We start from the raw sequence: 11,688 nt of genomic DNA, 5'->3' as shown, positions 1-11,688 counted from the left end.
CAACACTGACCCAGAATCACTCACTGGTCAACACTGGCCCAGAATCACTCACTGGTCAACACTGGCCCAGAATCAATCACTGGTCAACACTGACCCGGAGTCACTCACTGGACAACACTGACCCGGAGTCACTCACTGGTCAACACTGACCCGGAGTCACTCACTGGTCAACACTGGCCCAGAATCACTCACTGGTCAACACTGGCCCAGAATCACTCACTGGTCAACACTGACCTGGAGTCACTCACTGGTCAACACTGACCCGGAGTCACTCACTGGTCAACATTGACCCGGAGTCACTCACTGGTCAACATTGACCCGGAGTCACTCACTGGTCAACTCTGACCCGGAGTCACTCACTGGTCAACACTGGCCCAGAATCATTCACTGGTCAACTCTGGCCCAGAATCACTCACTGGTCAACACTGGCCCAGAATCACTCACTGGTCAACTCTGGCCCAGAATCACTCACTGGTCAACACTGGCCCAGAATCACTCACTGGTCAACTCTGGCCCAGAATAACTCACTGGTCAACACTGGCCCAGAGTCACTCACTGGTCAACACTGGCCCAGAATCACTCACTGGTCAACACTGACCCAGAATCACTCACTGGTCAACACTGGCCCAGAATCACTCACTGGTCAACTCTGACCCGGAGTCACTCACTGGTCAACACTGACCCGGAGTCACTCCCTGGTCAACACTGGCCCAGAATCACTCACTGGTCCACTGTGGCCCGGAATCACTCACTGGTCAACACTGACCCAGAGTCACTCGCTGGTCAACCCTGGCCCAGAATCACTCGCTGGTCAACACTGACCTAGAATCACTCACTGGTCAACACTGACCCAGAATCATTCACTGGTCAACTCTGGCCCAGAATCACTCACTGGTCAACACTCGCCCAGAATCACTGACTGGTCAACACTGGCCCAGAATCACTCACTGGTCAACTCTGGCCTGGAATCACTCACTGGTCAACACTGGCCCAGAATCACTCATTGGTCAACACTGGCCCAGATTCATTCACTGGTCAACTCTGGCCCAGAATCACTCACTGGTCAACACTGGCCCAGAATCACTCACTGGTCAACTCTGGCCCAGAATCACTCACTGGTCAACACTGACCCAGAATCACTCACTGGTCAACACTGGCCCAGAATCACTCACTGGTCAACACTGACCCGGAGTCACTCACTGGTCAACACTGACCCGGAGTCACTCACTGGTCAACACTGACCCGGAGTCACTCACTGGTCAATTCTGACCCGGAGTCACTCACTGGTCAACACTGGCCCAGAATCACTCACTGGTCAACACTGGCCCAGAATCACTCACTGGTCAACACTGACCTGGAGTCACTCACTGGTCAACACTGACCCGGAGTCACTCACTGGTCAACACTGACCCGGAGTCACTCACTGGTCAACATTGACCCAGAGTCACTCACTGGTCAACACTGACCCAGAATCATTCACTGGTCAACTCTGGCCCAGAATCACTCACTGGTCAACACTCGCCCAGAATCACTCACTGGTCAACACTGGCCCAGAATCACTCACTGGTCAACTCTGGCCTGGAATCACTCACTGGTCAACACTGGCCCAGAATCACTCATTGGTCAACACTGGCCCAGATTCATTCACTGGTCAACTCTGGCCCAGAATCACTCACTGGTCAACACTGGCCCAGAATCACTCACTGGTCAACTCTGGCCCAGAATCACTCACTGGTCAACACTGGCCCAGAGTCACTCACTGGTCAACACTGGCCCAGAATCACTCACTGGTCAACACTGGCCCAGAATCACTCACTGGTCAACTCTGGCCTGGAATCACTCACTGGTCAACACTGGCCCAGAATCACTCACTGGTCAACACTGACCCAGAATCACTCACTGGTCAACACTGGCCCAGTATCACTCACTGGTCAACTCTGACCCGGAGTCACTCACTGGTCAACACTGACCCGGAGTCACTCCTTGGTCAACACTGGCCCAGAATCACTCACTGGTCCACTGTGGCCCGGAATCACTCACTGGTCAACACTGACCCAGAGTCACTCGCTGGTCAACCCTGGCCCAGAATCACTCGCTGGTCAACACTGACCCAGAATCACTCACTGGTCAACACTGGCCCAGAATCATTCACTGGTCAACTCTGGCCTGGAATCACTCACTGGTCAACACTCGCCCAGAATCACTCACTGGTCAACACTGACCCAGAATCACTCACTGTTCAACACTGACCCAGAATCACTCACTGGTCAACACTGGCCCAGAATCACTCACTGGTCAACACTGACCCGGAGTCACTCACTGGTCAACACTGACCCGGAGTCACTCACTGGTCAACACTGACCCGGAGTCACTCACTGGTCAACACTGACCCGGAGTCACTCACTGGTCAACTCTGACCCGGAGTCACTCACTGGTCAACACTGGCCCAGAATCACTCACTGGTCAACACTGGCCCAGAATCACTCACTGGTCAACACTGACCTGGAGTCACTCACTGGTCAACACTGACCCGGAGTCACTCACTGGTCAACACTGACCCGGAGTCACTCACTGGTCAACACTGACCCGGAGTCACTCACTGGTCAACATTGACCCAGAGTCACTCACTGGTCAACACTGGCCCAGAATCACTCACTGGTCAACACTGGCCCAGAATCACTCACTGGTCAACTCTGGCCCAGAATCACTCACTGGTCAACACTGGCTCAGAGTCACTCACTGGTCAACACTGGCCCAGAATCACTCACTGGCCAACACTGGCCCAGAATCACTCACTGGTCAACTCTGGCCTGGAATCACTCACTGGTCAACACTGACCCAGAATCACTCACTGGTCAACGCTGGCCCAGAATCACTCACTGGTCAACTCTGACCCGGAGTCACTCACTGGTCAACACTGACCCAGAGTCACTCGCTGGTCAACCCTGGCCCAGAATCACTCACTGGTCAACACTGACCCAGAATCACTCACTGGTCAACACTGGCCCAGAATCATTCACTGGTCAACTCTGGCCCAGAATCACTCACTGGTCAACACTCGCCCAGAATCACTCACTGGTCAACTCTGGCCCAGATTCACTCACTGGTCAACACTGGCCCAGAATCACTCACTGGTCAACACTGACCCAGAGTCACTCACTGGTCAACACTGGCCCAGAATCACTCACTGGTCAACACTGACCCAGAATCACTCACTGGTCAACACTGGCCGAGAATCACTCACTGGTGAACTCTGGCCCAGAATCACTCACTGGTCAGCACTGACCCAGAATCACTCACTGGTCAACACTGGCCCAGAATCACTCACTGGTCAACACTGACCCGGAGTCACTCACTGGTCGACACTGACCCGGAGTCACTCACTGGTCAACACTGACCCGGAGTCACTCACTGGTCAACACTGACCCGGAGTCACTCACTGGTCAACATTGACCCAGAGTCACTCACTGGTCAACACTGGCCCAGAATCATTCACTGGTCAACTCTGGCCCAGAATCACTCACTGGTCAACACTGGCCCAGAATCACTCACTGGTCAACTCTGGCCCAGAATCACTCACTGGTCAACACTGGCTCAGAGTCACTCACTGGTCAACACTGGCCCAGAATCACTCACTGGCCAACACTGGCCCAGAATCACTCACTGGTCAACTCTGGCCTGGAATCACTCACTGGTCAACACTGACCCAGAATCACTCACTGGTCAACGCTGGCCCAGAATCACTCACTGGTCAACTCTGACCCGGAGTCACTCACTGGTCAACACTGACCCGGAGTCACTCCCTGGTCAACACTGGCCCAGAATCACTCACTGGTCCACTGTGGCCCGGAATCACTCACTGGTCAACACTGACCCAGAGTCACTCGCTGGTCAACCCTGGCCCAGAATCACTCGCTGGTCAACACTGACCCAGAATCACTCACTGGTCAACACTGGCCCAGAATCATTCACTGGTCAACTCTGGCCCAGAATCACTCACTGGTCAACACTCGCCCAGAATCACTCACTGGTCAACTCTGGCCCAGATTCACTCACTGGTCAACACTGGCCCAGAATCACTCACTGGTCAACACTGACCCAGAGTCACTCACTGGTCAACACTGGCCCAGAATCACTCACTGGTCAACACTGACCCAGAATCACTCACTGGTCAACACTGGCCCAGAATCACTCACTGGTGAACTCTGGCCCAGAATCACTCACTGGTCAGCACTGACCCAGAATCACTCACTGGTCAACACTGGCCCAGAATCACTCACTGGTCAACACTGACCCGGAGTCACTCACTGGTCGACACTGACCCGGAGTCACTCACTGGTCAACACTGACCCGGAGTCACTCACTGGTCAACACTGGCCCAGAATCACTCACTGGTCAACACTGGCCCAGAATCACTCACTGGTCAACACTGACCCGGAATCACCCACTGGTCAACACTGGCCTGTGGAGGCTCACTAGCCCGGAGTCACTCACTGGCAAAGACTGGCCCGGAGTCTCTCACTGGCCCAGAATCACTCACTGGTCAACACTGGCCCAGAATCACTCACTGGTCAACTCTGGCCTGGAATCACTCACTGGTCAACACTGGCCCAGAATCACTAACTGGTCAACACTGGCCCAGATTCATTCACTGGTCAACTCTGGCCCAGAATCACTCACTGGTCAACACTGGCCCAGAATCACTCACTGGTCAACACTGGCCCAGAGTCACTCACTGGTCAACACTGGCCCAGAATCACTCACTGGTCAACACTGGCCCAGAATCACTCACTGGTCAACTCTGGCCTGGAATCACTCACTGGTCAACACTGGCCCAGAATCACTCACTGGTCAACACTGACCCAGAATCACTCACTGGTCAACACTGACCCAGAATCACTCACTGGTCAACACTGGCCCAGAATCACTCACTGGTCAAATCTGACCCGGAGTCACTCACTGGTCAACACTGACCCGGAGTCACTCCCTGGTCAAAACTGGCCCAGAATCACTCACTGGTCCACTGTGGCCCGGAATCACTCACTGGTCAACACTGACCCAGAGTCACTCGCTGGTCAACCCTGGCCCAGAATCACTCGCTGGTCAACACTGACCCAGAATCACTCACTGGTCAACACTGGCCCAGAATCATTCACTGGTCAATTCTGGCCTGGAATCACTCACTGGTCAACACTCGCCCAGAATCACTCACTGGTCAACACTGGCCCAGAATCACTCACTGGTCAACACTGACCCGGAGTCACTCACTGGTCAACACTGACCCGGAGTCACTCACTGGTCAACACTGACCCGGAGTCACTCACTGGTCAACACTGACCCGGAGTCACTCACTGGTCAACACTGACCCGGAGTCACTCACTGGTCAACACTGGTCCAGAATCACTCACTGGTCAACACTGATCCGGAGTCACTCACTGGTCAACACTGGCCCAGAATCACTCACTGGTCAACACTGGCCCAGAGTCACTCACTGGTCAACACTGACCCGAAGTCACTCACTGGTCAACACTGGGCCAGAATCAATCACTTGTCAACACTGGCAGAGTCACTCACTGGTCAACTCTGGCCTGGAATCACTCACTGGTCAACACTCGCCCAGAATCACTCACTGGTCAACACTGACCCAGAATCACTCACTGGTCAACTCTGACCAGGGGTCACTCACTGGTCAACACTGACCCAGAATCACTCACTGGTCAACACTGGCCCAGAATCACTCACTGGTCAACACTGACCCGGAGTCACTCACTGGTCAACACTGACCCGGAGTCACTCACTGGTCAACACTGACCCGGAGTCACTCACTGGTCAACTCTGACCCGGAGTCACTCACTGGTCAACATTGACCCGGAGTCACTCACTGGTCAACATTGACCCGGAGTCACTCACTGGTCAACACTGGCCCAGAATCACTCACTGGTCAACACTGGCCCAGAATCACTCACTGGTCAACACTGACCCAGAATCACTCACTGGTCAACACTGGCCCAGAATCACTCACTGGTCAACTCTGACCCGGAGTCACTCACTGGTCAACACTGACCCGGAGTCACTCCCTGGTCAACACTGGCCCAGAATCACTCACTGGTCCACTGTGGCCCGGAATCACTCACTGGTCAACACTGACCCAGAGTCACTCGCTGGTCAACCCTGGCCCAGAATCACTCGCTGGTCAACACTGACCCAGAATCACTCACTGGTCAACACTGGCCCAGAATCATTCACTGGTCAACTCTGGCCCAGAATTACTCACTGGTCAACACTCGCCCAGAATCACTCACTGGTCCACTGTGGCCCGGAATCACTCACTGGTCAACACTGACCCAGAATCACTCACTGGTCAACACTGGCCCAGAATCACTCACTGGTCAACACTGGCCCAGAATCACTCACTGGTCAACACTGGCCTGTGGAGGCTCACTAACCCGGAGTCACTCACTGGCAAAGACTGGCCCGGAGTCTCTCACTGGCCCAGAATCACTCACTGGTCAACACTGGCCCAGAATCACTCACTGGTCAACTCTGGCCTGTGGAGGCTCACTAGCCCGGAGTCACTCACTGGCAAAGACTGGCCCGGAGTCTCTCACTGGCCCAGAATCACTCACTGGTCAACACTGGCCCAGAATCACTCACTGGTCAACTCTGGCCTGGAATCACTCACTGGTCAACACTGGCCCAGAATCACTCACTGGTCAACACTGGCCCAGATTCATTCACTGGTCAACTCTGGCCCAGAATCACTCACTGGTCAACACTGGCCCAGAATCACTCACTGGTGAACACTGGCCCAGAGTCACTCACTGGTCAACACTGGCCCAGAATCACTCACTGGTCAACACTGGCCCAGAATCACTCACTGGTCAACTCTGGCCTGGAATCACTCACTGGTCAACACTGGCCCAGAATCACTCACTGGTCAACACTGACCCAGAATCACTCACTGGTCAACACTGGCCCAGAATCACTCACTGGTCAACTCTGACCCGGAGTCACTCACTGGTCAACACTGACCCGGAGTCACTCCCTGGTCAACACTGGCCCAGAATCACTCACTGGTCCACTGTGGCCCGGAATCACTCACTCGTCAACACTGACCCAGAGTCACTCGCTGGTCAACCCTGGCCCAGAATCACTCGCTGGTCAACACTGACCCAGAATCACTCACTGGTCAACACTGGCCCAGAATCATTCACTGGTCAACTCTGGCCTGGAATCACTCACTGGTCAACACTCGCCCAGAATCACTCACTGGTCAACACTGACCCAGAATCACTCACTGTTCAACACTGACCCAGAATCACTCACTGGTCAACACTGGCCCAGAATCACTCACTGGTCAACACTGGCCCAGAATCAATCACTGGTCAACACTGACCCGGAGTCACTCACTGGACAACACTGACCCGGAGTCACTCACTGGTCAACACTGACCCGGAGTCACTCACTGGTCAACACTGGCCCAGAATCACTCACTGGTCAACACTGGCCCAGAATCACTCACTGGTCAACACTGACCCGGAGTCACTCACTGGTCAACATTGACCCGGAGTCACTCACTGGTCAACATTGACCCGGAGTCACTCACTGGTCAACTCTGACCCGGAGTCACTCACTGGTCAACACTGGCCCAGAATCATTCACTGGTCAACTCTGGCCCAGAATCACTCACTGGTCAACACTGACCTGGAGTCACTCACTGGTCAACACTGACCCGGAGTCGCTCACTGGTCAACACTGGCCCAGAATCACTCACTGGTCAACTCTGGCCCAGAATCACTCACTGGTCAACACTGGCCCAGAATCACTCACTGGTCAACTCTGGCCCAGAATAACTCACTGGTCAACACTGGCCCAGAGTCACTCACTGTTCAACACTGGCCCAGAATCACTCACTGGTCAACACTGACCCAGAATCACTCACTGGTCAACACTGGCCCAGAATCACTCACTGGTCAACTCTGACCCGGAGTCACTCACTGGTCAACACTGGCCCAGAATCACTCACTGGTCCACTGTGGCCCGGAATCACTCACTGGTCAACACTGACCCAGAGTCACTCGCTGGTCAACCCTGGCCCAGAATCACTCGCTGGTCAACACTGGCCCAGAATCATTCACTGGTCAACTCTGGCCCAGAATGACTCACTGGTCAACACTCGCCCAGAATCACTCACTGGTCAACACTGGCCCAGAATCACTCACTGGTCAACTCTGGCCTGGAATCACTCACTGGTCAACACTGGCCCAGAATCACTCATTGGTCAACACTGGCCCAGATTCATTCACTGGTCAACTCTGGCCCAGAATCACTCACTGGTCAACACTGGCCCAGAATCACTCACTGGTCAACTCTGGCCCAGAATCACTCACTGGTCAACACTGGCCCAGAGTCACTCACTGGTCAACACTGGCCCAGAATCACTCACTGGTCAACACTGGCCCAGAATCACTCACTGGTCAACTCTGGCCTGGAATCACTCACTGGTCAACACTGGCCCAGAATCACTCACTGGTCAACACTGACCCAGAATCACTCACTGGTCAACACTGGTCCAGAATCACTCACTGGTCAACACTGACCCGGAGTCACTCACTGGTCAACACTGGCCCAGAATCACTCACTGGTCAACACTGACCTGGAGTCACTCACTGGTCAACACTGACCCGGAGTCACTCACTGGTCAACATTGACCCGGAGTCACACACTGGTCAACTCTGACCCGGAGTCACTCACTGGTCAACACTGACCCAGAGTCACTCACTGGTCAACACTGGCCCAGATTCATTCACTGGTCAACTCTGGCCCAGAAGCACTCACTGGTCAACACTGGCCCAGAGTCACTCACTGGTCAACACTGGCCCAGAATCACTCACTGGTCAACTCTGGCCCAGAATCACTCACTGGTCAACTCTGGCCCAGAATCACTCACTGGTCAACACTGACCCAGAATCACTCACTGGTCAACACTGACCCAGAATCACTCACTGGTCAACACTGTCCCAGAATCACTCACTGGTCAACACTGGCCCAGAATCATTCACTGGTCAACTCTGACCCGGAGTCACTCACTGGTCAACACTGACCCGGAGTCACTCCCTGGTCAACACTGGCCCAGAATCGCTCACTGGTCCACTGTGGCCCGGAATCACTCACTGGTCAACACTGACCCAGAGTCACTCGCTGGTCAACCCTGGCCCAGAATCACTCGCTGGTCAACACTGACCCAGAATCACTCACTGGTCAACACTGGCCCAGAATCATTCACTGGTCAACTCTGGCCTGGAATCACTCACTGGTCAACACTCGCCCAGAATCACTCACTGGTCAACACTGACCCAGAATCACTCACTGGTCAACTCTGACCAGGGGTCACTCACTGGTCAACACTGACCCAGAATCACTCACTGGTCAACACTGACCCGGAGTCACTCACTGGTCAACACTGACCCGGAGTCACTCACTGGTCAACTCTGACCCGGAGTCACTCACTGGTCAACATTGACCCGGAGTCACTCACTGGTCAACATTGACCCGGAGTCACTCACTGGTCAACACTGGCCCAGAATCACTCACTGGTCAACACTGGCCCAGAATCACTCACTGGTCAACTCTGGCCTGGAATCACTCACTGGTCAACACTGACCCAGAATCACTCACTGGTCAACACTGGCCCAGAATCACTCACTGGTCAACTCTGACCCGGAGTCACTCACTGGTCAACACTGACCCGGAGTCACTCCCTGGTCAACACTGGCCCAGAATCACTCACTGGTCCACTGTGGCCCGGAATCACTCACTGGTCAACACTGACCCAGAGTCACTCGCTGGTCAACCCTGGCCCAGAATTACTCGCTGGTCAACACTGACCCAGAATCACTCACTGGTCAACACTGGCCCAGAATCATTCACTGGTCAACTCTGGCCCAGAATTACTCACTGGTCAACACTCGCCCAGAATCACTCACTGGTCCACTGTGGCCCGGAATCACTCACTGGTCAACACTGACCCAGAATCACTCACTGGTCAACACTGGCCCAGAATCACTCACTGGTCAACACTGACCCAGAGTCACTCACTGGTCAACACTGACCCGGAGTCACTCACTGGTCAACACTGACCCGGAGTCACTCACTGGTCAACACTGGCCCAGAATCACTCACTGGTCAACACTGGCCTGTGGAGGCTCACTAGCCCGGAGTCACTCACTGGCAAAGACTGGCCCGGAGTCTCTCACTGGCCCAGAATCACTCACTGGTCAACACTGGCCCAGAATCACTCACTGGTCAACTCTGGCCTGTGGAGGCTCACTAGCCCGGAGTCACTCACTGGCAAAGACTGGCCCGGAGTCTCTCACTGGCCCAGAATCACTCACTGGTCAACACTGGCCCAGAATCACTCACTGGTCAACTCTGGCCTGGAATCACTCACTGGTCAACACTGGCCCAGAATCACTCACTGGTCAACACTGGCCCAGATTCATTCACTGGTCAACTCTGGCCCAGAATCACTCACTGGTCAACACTGGCCCAGAATCACTCACTGGTGAACACTGGCCCAGAGTCACTCACTGGTCAACACTGGCCCAGAATCACTCACTGGTCAACACTGGCCCAGAATCACTCACTGGTCAACTCTGGCCTGGAATCACTCACTGGTCAACACTGGCCCAGAATCACTCACTGGTCAACACTGACGCAGAATCACTCACTGGTCAACACTGGCCCAGAATCACTCACTGGTCAACTCTGACCCGGAGTCACTCACTGGTCAACACTGACCCGGAGTCACTCCCTGGTCAACAATGGCCCAGAATCACTCACTGGTCCACTGTGGCCCGGAATCACTCACTCGTCAACACTGACCCAGAGTCACTCGCTGGTCAACCCTGGCCCAGAATCACTCGCTGGTCAACACTGACCCAGAATCACTCACTGGTCAACACTGGCCCAGAATCATTCACTGGTCAACTCTGGCCTGGAATCACTCACTGGTCAACACTCGCCCAGAATCACTCACTGGTCAACACTGACCCAGAATCACTCACTGTTCAACACTGACCCAGAATCACTCACTGGTCAACACTGGCCCAGAATCACTCACTGGTCAACACTGGCCCAGAATCAATCACTGGTCAACACTGACCCGGAGTCACTCACTGGACAACACTGACCCGGAGTCACTCACTGGTCAACACTGACCCGGAGTCACTCACTGGTCAACACTGGCCCAGAATCACTCACTGGTCAACACTGGCCCAGAATCACTCACTGGTCAACACTGACCTGGAGTCACTCACTGGTCAACACTGACCCGGAGTCACTCACTGGTCAACATTGACCCGGAGTCACTCACTGGTCAACATTGACCCGGAGTCACTCACTGGTCAACTCTGACCCGGAGTCACTCACTGGTCAACACTGGCCCAGAATCATTCACTGGTCAACTCTGGCCCAGAATCACTCACTGGTCAACACTGGCCCAGAATCACTCACTGGTCAACTCTGGCCCAGAATCACTCACTGGTCAACTCTGGCCCAGAATAACTCACTGGTCAACACTGGCCCAGAGTCACTCACTGGTCAACACTGGCCCAGAATCACTCACTGGTCAACACTGACCCAGAATCACTCACTGGTCAACACTGGCCCAGAATCACTCACTGGTCA

This window comes from Scyliorhinus torazame, chromosome 12 (genome assembly GCF_047496885.1).
Source record: "Scyliorhinus torazame isolate Kashiwa2021f chromosome 12, sScyTor2.1, whole genome shotgun sequence".
Taxonomy (NCBI): domain Eukaryota; kingdom Metazoa; phylum Chordata; class Chondrichthyes; order Carcharhiniformes; family Scyliorhinidae; genus Scyliorhinus; species Scyliorhinus torazame.
The sequence above is the reverse complement of the archived record's forward strand: the minus strand, read 5'-3'. Positions refer to the sequence as shown.